The sequence below is a fragment of the Rhamphochromis sp. 'chilingali' genome (assembly GCF_963969265.1).
Source record: "Rhamphochromis sp. 'chilingali' genome assembly, chromosome: 1".
In the NCBI taxonomy this organism is placed as follows: domain Eukaryota; kingdom Metazoa; phylum Chordata; class Actinopteri; order Cichliformes; family Cichlidae; genus Rhamphochromis; species Rhamphochromis sp. 'chilingali'.
Genome location: NC_137929.1, coordinates 7,159,824 through 7,172,554, shown reverse-complemented (window position 1 = coordinate 7,172,554; position 12,731 = coordinate 7,159,824). Strand labels below are relative to the sequence as shown.

General features: G+C 42.7%; 1 long non-coding RNA gene across 1 annotated transcript; it reads right to left on the bottom strand.

Annotated features, from left to right (window-relative positions):
- Nucleotides 1-11,561, bottom strand: LOC308402612. Its single transcript, XR_013972782.1, has 4 exons — nt 11,360-11,561; nt 7,528-7,633; nt 4,689-5,275; nt 1-4,363 (listed from the first exon to the last, which is right to left on the bottom strand). It is a non-coding gene; the product is annotated as an uncharacterized lncRNA (long non-coding RNA).
- Between the last annotated feature and the right edge of the window lie 1,170 nt (nt 11,562-12,731).

Here is a 12,731-nt window from a genome sequence, read left to right as displayed (position 1 = left end):
TTAAATAAAACAGTTTTATTGAAGTAATTAAACTAAAAGAGACGGACAAGCCGCTATCACCATAAGAGTAACACAAACAAAACTCAGGCGTTGGTCAGTAATGCAAAATGTCAAAAGGAAAACGCAGCTCACTAGCTGAAAACCACAAAACACAGCTCACCAGCTGGAAACACCGCAAAAACACTCAGCTCACTAGCTGTACCCACACAAATGGCACTCTGGCCCAGAGCTCACCCTGCTCTGGGCTTAAATACCTTTAATTGCTGATGGGAGTCAGCTGTACAGGAGGGAAAGGTGGCACTTCGGGCAGGAAGTAGTGGGACACTCCCACACAGGCATCCTCAGGAGAGAGAGAGGCCCTGCTAGGGCCGTAACACCCCCTCCCATAAATGCAAACCCATGGTTTGTCAAATTTACGATAACACAAAGTGAGTCCATAGCCGTTTCATGAAGAAATTGCAGGGTTTCCACCTACCAAACCCCATAGCACCGGTTAGGCATTACCTGCGGGAGCTGCCAATCCCATCTCAGTGGGTTCACAACATTCCCAGAGAGTGGCCCCAAACCCTCGAAACAGTGTCCCATGGGATAGCCAGGGCTTCGAACTATCACGTGTGGAGAACCCAGCAGGCAGCTAGCAGGCTTCGCTGAAACACAGACATACTTGTTAGCAAGGGGTGCAGATCTGAAGGGTGGTTTTGAACATGAACCGGAGAAAGGGTCAACCAGCGGCAGCTCAGGGTTAGTTGGCCTCGTACACTGATTACGGGGTGCTACCGAGCAATTATGCTCCAGGTTTAGCCTTTCCGTAGGCCTGGCAAGCTTGTCAGTTTGAGAGCCACGACTGACTTTTCTCAAAACAGGCCCCTTTTGTGTTGAGTGGGCTTTCTGTTTGAGTGCCAGTTTGACACAATTGGCAACCACATGGCCAGGCTTGTGACAGAAAAAACACAGTTTGGGCCTAGGTCTTAACACCATAACTGCATTTTCCTTCTTAGCTGGCCCACTTTTACCTGTCCAGGCTGCGCTATAGTGCAGAGGGATATCCTGTTCTACCGCACTTGCTGTATGAGTCAGCTTAAACTCATCTGCCAGGGTGGCAGCTTGCTGTAGAGTTGTAACCCTCTGTTCACTTAAATAAAGGGCCACAGACTTAGGGACAGAGATTTTAAAATCCTCCACCAGCATAAGCTCACGTATGGACCCCACATCATTAACCTGGGTTGCCGCACACCACCTATCAAAGAGCCTCGCCTTCTCCCTGGCGAAGTCAAGACTGTCCCTGTGCCAACTCCAACCCTCTGCCTATAGGCCTCAGGTACCAGTTCATAGGCTTGGAGGACGGCACTTTTGATCTTTCCATAAACCAGGCCGTCCTGCCTAGACAGACAAGAACACGCTTCTTGAGCCTTACCTGTCAACCGACACAGCAACATCACCCCCCACACATCTTGAGGCCACTGCAGTGCAGTTGCCAAGCGTTCGAACACACTGAAAAAGCTGTGAACACTGGATTCACAGAAGTCTGGAACCAGGTGAATGTTATTGCTCACAAACAAGCCTCTAGACACCTGTACACTAGCAGCTGTGTCAACCATTTTGGGGATGGTGAAGAGTTAGCAAAACGCAACCTAATTAAGACAGTTAACAGACCACTACACAACTTACTTTAGCTGACCAACGTACCTTCCGCCACACACACGTTAACAAAACAACTTACCCAGTTCCAAAACCTTGCCCTGTCTATCTTCCGGAGCGTGCTGGGCTCGAGGCAACTTTAAAGGCAGAACTTCAGCGACCGCAGCCCTGAATTGCTTACCCCCAACAGAGAATTAATCCCCACCCAGGATTACTCCTAAAACAACAAAGGCAAAATAACAAAAGACTGCCCGAAGGAGGAACTTAAAAAGCTCAGCTGGGCCCTCACCTACCTTAACTGGGAAGTTATTAATCTCTAAAAGGTGCCAAAGCGAGATAATCAAAAAGAAAACCAAATCCAACACAGAACTCCCTTTTCAAAGATCCCGGACGAGCCCCCACTTGTTACGTTCCCGCTTTGGGTTAGCTGGGATAAGTGATGGATGGAGGGAATTTTACTTCAGCCACAGAAATCCTAAACAGGAAGGAGGAGCAGAGTTACAGTGGATCACTATCCAGCAGGGAAACAAGGTTTATTTCAATTTCTTGGCCATGAGTGAGATTTACTGAGTGGGCAAATTAGTCCTGTGCTACATCCATAAATAATGAATAAATTAGGAGCTAAAGCTGAAAGGACAGTTTATTTGTACCATCTTCACGTGAACACATTCAAGAACATCACAGATGAAGAAACATTAAAAACTTCCACACTACATAAAGCAAGAAAAATAGTTTTTCTTTCAGGTGGTTTCAGAAAAACAGAAACATCAAACATCTCCAAGACTCTCTTTGAAAGAACTAAAAACCTTTGTTCTCATGGTCCAATCATGAGTGAACTCCCCGATGAAGCCTTGTGTGCTAAAACATGTCAGAGTTTTAAAGGTTAAACATGAGTTTCCAAAACGTTTTGCTGGAGAACAATGAACTATTTGACTGAGTTTCAATCATTTACAGACGAGCAAAACCAGGACAGAGAAAAAAGGACAAAACTGACTCAGTAAAACACAGAAAAGAAGATCCCATGTAGATCTGTATTATGTAGAAGTTCATCCCAGCAACCAGTTCAGTTCAACACAAGTTTAAATGATTCTATCTGAACTCTGTGGAGCCTGATCTCAAGCTTTTTGAGTCTGACACAGAAACCAGAGGATCTTTCTGTGTCTTCAGATTCACTGTGATCCAGTGATGGGAGTGATTTCAGCCCTGAGTGATCGCGCTGATGTTTGCACAGAGCAGACAATGAGGTGAATGTTTGGGCACATTGGTAACAGTGAAACAGTTTATTAGTAACGTGGGATCGTTTGTGTTTGGAGTATGAACTGAGATTCCTGAAGCTCTTGTCACACTGGTCACAGCTGTAGTTTCCTTCCATGTGTGCACGTTCATGAATGTTACGATGACCTGACTGTGAGAAGCTTCTCTCACAGTGTCTGCACTTGTGTGGTTTCTCTCCTGTGTGGACTCGTTTGTGTGATTTAAGCTGACCTGCAGTGGTGAATGATGACCCACACTGATCACAGAGGTGCTTTTTAACCCCACTGTGAATCAGTTCATGTTGTTTTAAGCGATGTGATGTGGTGAACGGCGCTGCTGTGGAGAGAGTGAGCAGCTTCCGGTTCCTTGGTGTACACCTGGCTGAGGATCTTACGTGGTCAGTACACACAAACAAAACAGTGAAGAAGGCGCAGCAGCGCCTCTTCTTTCTCAGGGGACTGAAAAGATTCGGCATGAGCCCCCGCATCCTCAGGACCTTCTATCGCTGTGCCATTGAGAGCATCCTCACTGGATGCATCACCACCTGGTATGGCAACAGCACCGCCTACAACTGCAAAGCTCTCCAGCGAGTAGTGCGGTGCTCTGAACGGATAATTGGAGGTGAGCTTCCCTCCCTCCAAGACATCTACAGGAAGCGGTGCCTGAGGAAAGCGGGGAGGATCATCAAGGACTCCAGTCACCCCAGCCATAAACTGTTCAGACTGCTTCCATCAGGAAGGAGGTTCTGCAGCATCTGGTCCCGTACCAGCAGACTGAGAGACAGCTTTTTCCATCAGGCCATCAGACTGCTGAACACGTCATAGACACCTCAGCTTCACTACTGGAACTTCAACATTATGCACTCCACACTGTATATAAATGCCACTTGTTTTGCACATATTCAACTCTGTATATTTTATATATTTTATTATTATTATTATTATTATTATTTTATTTTATTTTTTTACTATTTAATTTGTAAAAATGTGTATACACACACACACACACACACACACACACACACACACACACACACACACACACACACACACACACGTAGGAAAATATTTAGTATACACATCCAGAAATGCATACACTATTATATATTGTACATATATTTATTATTTTCAGGTTGGCCATTCTTGTATTTTGCTCGTTTGTGTTGTTGTGTTTGCACATCTCTGTTGCTTGTGGGGCTCGCACACAAGAATTTCACTCGCATGTGCTGTGCCAGTGTGCCTGCACATGTGATGTGACAATAAAAAGTGATTTGATTTGTGATTTGATTTGATTTGAAGCTTCTCCCACATTCTTTGCAGTATTTCAGTTTGTCTCCAGTGTGTTTACGTTGATGTAGTTTTAGGGTATTTTGCCGACTGAAAGTTTTTCCACAGAGGTCACAATGAAAGTCTTTCCCACCACCACAGTGATGACAGGGTTGAGAACTGGATCCATCTGTGTCGCTCTGCTTCTAAACAAAGACACAAAGACAGTGTAAGTCAGTCCTTCAACATTTGTATCCTGAACGTCGCCTGAAATAAAGAGCATCTCTGCAGACGTCCAACTACATTTGACTGTTTCAGTTAACACACTCAGTTTACTGGGCTGCAATAACTACAATACTACCACCATAATACTACAGTAATACTAAAATCATAACTGAAAGGAAAATCTGAATAATCACTCAGAGCTGCTTTTCCATGCAGTAGAATTGCTAACATGCTAACACAGTTTAATGAGCAGAGTTGTTCCAAACAGTCAGGCTAAAATGACAAGATAACAATATAAATACATACCTCACAGTAGCTGCACTTGTAGAGTCTCTTTCTGGTGTGGATCTGTTGGTGTTGTCTCAGGTGACGTGGAGATTCTCACACAGGTCACATTGATAAGGTCTCTCCTCAGTGTGGGTAAATATGTGTTGTTGTAAGTGTGCGTCTGTTGTAAACTCTTTGCCACACTGTTCACGGCAGTACACATCATGTCTGGTGTGAATGCGTAGGTGTATATTTCGGCTCTCTCTCCGGCTGAAGGTTTTTCCACAGATGTCACAGCTGTATGCCTTAATTCCAGAGTGGGTAACTAGATGACTCTGTAAGTGGCTACTGCGAGTAAAAGCTCTGCCACACTCGTCACAGCTGTACGCTTTAACTCCACTGTGGATGAGTTGGTGTGTTTTTAGGTGACCCTTCAAGGAAAAAGACTTTCCACACAAGTCACAGCTGAACGGTCTCTCTCCAGTGTGGATGACCTGATGCCGTTTTAGTTTAGCCCTCACAGTAAAACCCTTCCCACACTCGTCACAGGTGTGTTTTTTCTCTCCCTTTCTTCTGTGAGGTTTGTCGGCCTCCTGAGAGCGCTGACTTCTGGCTCCATGTTGGTCCTGCAGTGACAGAGATACAAACAGAGGCAGTGAGTGAAATGCAGTCGTGGAACAAACTCAACCTTCAAACTCCATTAACACTAGTTTTAAACCTGAAGGTGGAGCGTGGCACCAAACACCTTAAAGGTCTCTTATCCCCACCTGCTGGTAGTTCTAACACATTACATCCAACCTGCTGTTAAAGATAATTCATGACTGTTCAAACACTAAAATCATGCCCATCCCTCCTGATTGTACACACACACACACACACACACACACACACACACACACACACACACACACACACACACACACACACACACACACACACACACACACACAGTTTTAGAATTTAGATTATTTTGTTGTTTCCTATTACATATTTCTATAATTTGTATAGTTTTATACAGAATTATTCAGTGATAATAAATCCTATGTTTGTTTATTCTAAACCTGTTAGCTTCCACAACAGATGTTCCTCGTCTTCCGTCAAATACTCACATAAAATATTACACAATAAAGTGGATTCAAAATATCCACATAATTTCACTCTTACATCCACAGTGAGGTTTCACAATTGTTCAAATATAAGCAATCAATAATAATAATAATAATATTTCTCTGTCAGCCTTCTCGGTTACGAATCGTCTTCTGCTCCTCTGTCATGCGGCGTCCCACAGGGCTCAATTTTAGGGCCACTGCTCTTTTCACTGTACCTATTGCCTCTGGGTTCTATCCTTAGAAGGCATGGGATCTCATTTCATTGTTATGCCAATGACTGCCAACTTTATTTGCCACTAAAACACAAGGATGGCATCTCCATAAAACCTATAAAACCTATAACCTTATAAATAAAATTGAATTTAATATATTCTGAGGTAAGTTGATCTATAGTGTTACATCATATTCTATAAGGATGTTATGTGTTTGTAGACTTTCTGCCCAGTTTGACCCATTTAGCAGAAGTCAGCCTGTTTAAGGCTCTGATATCTATTCTGTGTGACTTAAAGCAGTTATGACATGGTCTGATTTTCTCACACAATAAAGGAATATTTCATATATCAGTCTACTCTTCATTCTATTAGACACAGTTATCACAGCTCCTACATTTGCTTTTTACACATATATGTAAGCATTGAGCCAAATTTAGTACCAACATATTAAATGAACAATATTTGTCTCTTATATATGATACATCTGTATACACACTGTCACAGATACTTGTCTGTGAGTGAAGTGATTAATATAATAACTATAATATTGGCCATATTATATTTACATTACCACAGTGAGATGACTTTAGTCTCATGAACAACATCAGCTAATTGTTATTTACAGCTAATCTTAAACGACTGTTCAGCACAGAAATGAAGCCCAACAATCATGTTTCACAGTCCTGTGGTCTCAGCCTCAGATACTCATCAAATCACACAGAGCTCATGTAGAAACAAATGAACTAAATATGTTCTCCTTCATTTCTGTCAAACAAAGCTGTATGAAACGTTTCCAGCTGTTAGTATCATGGTTGCTAGGCAACCTGGGCAGCGCGACGGAGGCTAGACGTCCCATTTCACGAGCCTACGAGCCTCGCACTTCGGCCTTAGCGGTCTTTGAGTACGCGGCCCTTGAGGACTTTAAAGCTGCAGAACCTGAATCGGGATACAGCCATGATGATCTCCAGCCTCGTGCTCGCCAACATTCTCACCTGAGTTAAGAAGACGATCACTGAAATGGTCTCAGCAGGTCCTTTGATGACAGCAATGAAATGCAGTGGTAAGGCTTTTTGGGGATTAAGTTCGTTTTCATGGCAAAGAAGGACGATGCAGTTCATCTGATCACTCCTCATAACATTCTGGAGTGCAGGCAAAATGCTATTATAAAAACTTAAGCAGCAACTTCTCCAGGTTCCAATATTTATGCAATTCTCAAACCTTTTGGCCACGACTGTATAACCTCTTCTGAAGTTTAGTGGATATTATACATGGTTATGCTCAGGATGTGTCGGCCAGTTTCCACTGGAAACGCCTTTTGGTTAAACTGTCAGCGAGGAATTTGCATTTGCACTGTTACATTTTTATATAACTTTAATGCACATAAACAACAGCTGCTTGTTTCAGTGAAAATACATTGATGGCTTTTTAATAAAGTTGTGCAGCTGTAAAGTATTTTGTCTGGTGTCAATTCTATCGTCAGCTACATCGTTATGGCAAATGTTCAAATGTATATGGTGATAAATATCTTTGGTCATATGGTCCTGCTCTGTCTGTCACCTTCTGTGTTGAGCTCATTGTTTCCTCTGTAGTGGCTGAGCTGAGTCCAAGTAGCTGAAAATGTTCCTCTGCTGCTCCGTCAGACTCTCCTCCTCCTGCTGATCAGCTGGGACACAAAACAGATCTTTGTTAGGCTCCACACTGCACTGAAGAGTCAAAGTGTCTCATATGTTCATCTGACAAGTAAAAGAACACATTTTTGTTTCCCGAGGTGGGCAACTTGTTGGAAACAAACACAAAAGGTTTGAGCACTGATACCTGCCATTGCTGGCATTGAAAGATGCAACGCCAGCAATGTGGATTGGTTTGAGTCTTGACAATCCACATTGCTGGCATCTTTCAATATGTTTGAATGCACCAGTGTAAGTGCAGCCACTCAGACTCAATGTGTTCATAGAAACAGGTGCAGATGTGTCACGAGTTCATCCAGCAGTAGCTATGGCACTTGGCCACAGGGGGCAGCAGTGGACTGACCTGCAATTGAGACTGCTCCAGCTGCTCTGTGACAGTCAGTAGATCTGCTACAAATTGCAGATCATATGCAAGTTTTGGAAATGACATTATAAATATTCCTAACTTAGCCACGGCAGCCATGTTGATGTATTACCTATATTGGCTGAAAATGTTCATTTGCAGAGAAAAGACACAGGCAGACTGTGCTTACAGGACAACAACAACAACAATCTTTATTTATAGAGCACATTTAAAAACCAACGGCATGCCAAAGTGCTTAACATAAAACAAATTAACACAAGTATAATCAGAGTCATAAAAATAAAAGTGTAGAATTATGTTCACAGGAAAAAGCCACCAATAGAAAAAATATAACTATAGCACATAGCTACAGCACAATATAACTGTGCCATCAACACACAATGGGGATAAGACATACACAGCACAAATAAAAAGCAAGATAGGAAAATTAGTAAAATAAATCACTGCAGACAAGGCCAGCATTTAACCGGTAGAAAACGCAAGATTAAACAAATACGTTTTAAGCCGTGATTTAAAAGATTGAATAGAGTCAGACGCCCGAATGCCAATGGGAAGGTTGTTCCACAACTCTGGTGCGGCCAGGGCAAACGCTCGATCACCTCTAGACTTCAGCCGAGATCTAGGCTGCACCAACAGTAACTGTGAGGATGATCTTAAAGCCCTAGCAGGAACATATAAGCTTAAGAGTTCCTTAAGATAGCTCGGTGCTGTGTTATTAGTGATTTTAAAAGTAAACAGCAGAATTTTAAATTGGATACGGTATTTCACAGGCAACCAGTGCAAATCAGCTAGGACGGGAGTAATGTGGGCAAACTTCTTAGTTTTGGTTAGAATGCGTGCAGCAGCATTTTGGACTGTCTGTAATCTATGGAGGAGGGCAGAGTGGAGTCCAAAATAGAGTGAATTGCAGTAATCCAGCCTCGAAGTTACAAAGGCATGGATGAGTTTTTCCAGGTCTTTATGCGGGATATACTGCCTGGCCTTAGAAATAAGGCAGAGTTGGTATAAACTCGATCTAACAACAGCAGACACTTGTCTATCAAGTTTAAATGAGCTGTCAAGTAACACGCCCAAATTCCTAACAGTGTCGGAAAAGGAGTTAGTGAGAAAACCAAAAGCATCACGAAGTTTGGCACGAAGGACGTCACTGCCAAAGACCACAATTTCAGTTTTCTTATCATTAAGGATAAGAGTATTTGCCAGGAGCCATTGCCTGACCTCACACATGCACTCTCGAAAACTATTCAAGGACAAAGCTAGGTCATCATTTAACTCAAAGTAGATCTGAATGCCATCAGCATAATAATGAAAAGCGATGTGATATTTCTCAAAGATAGCGCTTAATGGAAGCATGTACAATGAGAACAGAGTAGGGCCTAACACAGATCCCCGAGGGACACCACAACAGACAGGTACAGCGGAGGAAGAGGAAGTGGCCAAGTGAACCGAGGAGAGCCAATTGGAGAAGTATGATTTAAACCAATCCAAGGAAACACCCTTGATGCCTACAGTGTGCTCAAGTCTCGCCAATAGGATTTTATGATCAACCATATCGAAAGCCGACGATAAATCCAATAGCACTAGGACCGAGGAGCGTCCATTGTCAGCCATTAGTAGAAGGTCATTGAGAACTCGGAGCAGCGCTGACTCAGTGCTATGATGTGGTTTGAAGGCCGATTGGAATTTATCATTAATGCTATTCTCATCCAGGTAGGCCTGGAGTTGAAGCAACACTATCTTCTCAAGAATTTTGGCCAAGAACGGAAGCTTGGAAATCGGCCTATAGTTCGCATAATCATTATAATCGAGGTTCCTTTTTTTAAGAAGAGGCTGAATTATAGCATGTTTAAAGGCTGATGGTACGCAACCAGAGAGCAAAGAAGAGTTCAAAAGGGACAATATACTAGGTCCAATTGCACTAAAACAGTCCTTAACTATACGAGATGGAAGAACATCATATACGAGATTAGTATTGTTCAGTTGTTCAACCAGACGCTTAAGAGTAGGGAGTGAAACGGGTTCAAACTGATAGAAGGAAGAGGAACAGTCAGGGGTAAACGCAGGGCCTGTCATTAAAGGAAGAGCAGATTTAAGAGATGAGACTTTATCTAAAAAATAATTTAAAAATTGTTCGCAAAGAACCGTGGAGCACGGCAGCGGCATAGTGGGGCAGGGGTTGACCACAGAGTTAAAAATAATTTTCTCCTGGCTGAAGTTTGGTCCTTTTACAGCATCCTGCCATGCGATTACATTTGTTCCTGACCACCGAGAACACTCACAATAACTTTTATCGAGTGGGGAAAAAAAGTTAGCTTGTTTATATTATGCTAACATAGCTGTGTCGCTAACGATCACGTAGCACATCATTATATACCAGCTAGCCAAACTTCAGTAACCCTACAAACGTCACTGCTGTTTAGTTTCTGTCTTCATTTATGCTGGAAGTGATAGCAGAGCTGTACGTTTTAATTTGTTTCCAAAACCCCGCAGTCAGGACATGCTATATTGTATTTAGATAGAAGCTAGCGAGCTAACTCCCTGCTAACTTGTAACTCCTTTAAATGTCATAAATTCCGTTTTCATGGATGCCTGGATGTTAAACTCAATTGTTACACCTGGTAGAGCAGAACGCTGATCATTTTATTAAAGATAAAAGACTTTAGACAGTTTTTCAACTCTCAGTAATGCCATAGTGATCGTTTGATATATGGACCTGCAGCGGAGTTTAGACCCAGACACGGCTAGTGACGTCAGCTGAACAACCGGATATGCTGGACTGTCTATAGCGGAGATGACAATAAAGTTTACTTTGACTTCAGCAGCGCGCAGGCGCACCGAGGGCTCTCGCGCTCACTTTATAGAATTTAGAAAAAACATCGGTGCAGATTATAAGTCTGTATCATAATATCTGTTTGTTGTGTTGTTTTTATTTTGTTTTGCGAGTTGGTTATTAGATGCCGCTCCAGCCAGCCAGAGACTCCCCGCCGCCCCGCCCTCTCCTCCCTGTGCCGCCAGCAGCAGGCGCACCTCGCAAACGGAGGGCGCCCTTACTCCCAGCAAATGGCTGATAGAAAACCGATCGGTGCCTACGAATTTCCCAATATGCGCTGGCATGACGTCGGGGAAGCATGGGTACGACCGATTATTTTATTTTTTTCTTGCCCGTGATGCCCCCCCACCACGATGCATTCTATTGGTTTGCACACTTACACACACCCAGCTGTGGTTTCCTGTTTTGCTGGACTCTGGAGAGCCCCGCCTTTAACGCTCTTCTCTCACAGAGAGCAACAGAAAACTTGGAAAAACTCCAGATTGACTGAACTCAGTTCAAAGTTACCTTGACACCTTTAGATGTGAGACGTAGTGATGGTCCGCTTGAAGCTGACGCTCCGGTGCGTGTGTCAGAAAGATCAACGCGCTGCTTCAGAAGCACCGTGTCGAGGCTTGATTCGTTTGGCCAGAGTCACGTGATCAGTGACGTCTGAAGCTTCGTTTAGAACGTACCTTTTTTTAAATCGAACTTTATTGAAACACAATGAGTATACAACATACAAACAGATGAAGTTTACAAAAGAACAGAACATGAACATACAGAACCAGGAGTAAAAAAATTATGATATGAGTAGGCGAAAAAAATCAACATATAAATATTGTTCTGAGAGGCTTTTTGTTGGTTGAGTCTGAAATTGATTGTATGTATAATTCATATCCTTATAAAAAGGCAGAAATATGGTGTTTTATTAATGAACTTACATTTATGGATATAAAATAGCTAAAAGTATTAACAAATTTTTAATAAAAAAACATTTATCATTCTTCCTGGAGAACTTAAAGAAAAAGAATAAAACATTTTCCATCGTAAAGAAAACTCCCTTAAAATATGGACAATAACAAAACTGCTAAATTCTTCCAGAATCTCTGTGTAGAGGAACCAAAAGAGATGTGCCACAGTTTCTGGATGATCCCCACAGAAAGTTCAATTAGTATTTATGTCTCTTTTAAATGTTACCATATAGTGACTGGCTGGGTCACATTTATGAAGAATTTTATATGAGATTTCCTTCACCTTGTTCACAATTAGATATTTATGGGATCATCCAGACTGTCTTCCAGGTGATATCTGGAACATGTCGGTTCCAGTAAGATATTCTATATATGGGAGAGACATGATATCTTCTTGGAATAAACTACGTATTCTCTTATTGCTGTTACCAAGTTCCTGTGAAAAGCAGATTTTTCCCCACTGCTGACTCAGCTGGATCAGGGAGAGTGACTGAGGCAGATATTGAGCTGTCAGTGTTTTTATATAACATTAAAGTCCCTGAGGGTATGGCACCAAGCACCATTGAGAATTCCCCAACACTGACGGGAAAATTATATAGTGTAAGGAATTCATTGTAAGTAAGTAGTGCTCCCTCGTTAAATTTTAAAACTTAGTAGCGGCCGCCATTGTTGGCAGCTGAAATTTGGCTGGGCCGCGCTATGAATTCTGGGATATGGTGGGCCACGAAGGACACACCCGACCCATCCTTCAAACTCGGGGGAATGAAGGACGCATTTGAAGGAGTCGAGGAATCGGGACAGCCTTCGTCGCCTGGCTGTGACGTCATCGGCCTTCAAATGCGGCCTCCGGAGGATGCAGCCGACGTTTTGGGACACAGCTTGTGTGTCTTTGTTGGTCATGTGACCTCCCAGGGACTACACATGGA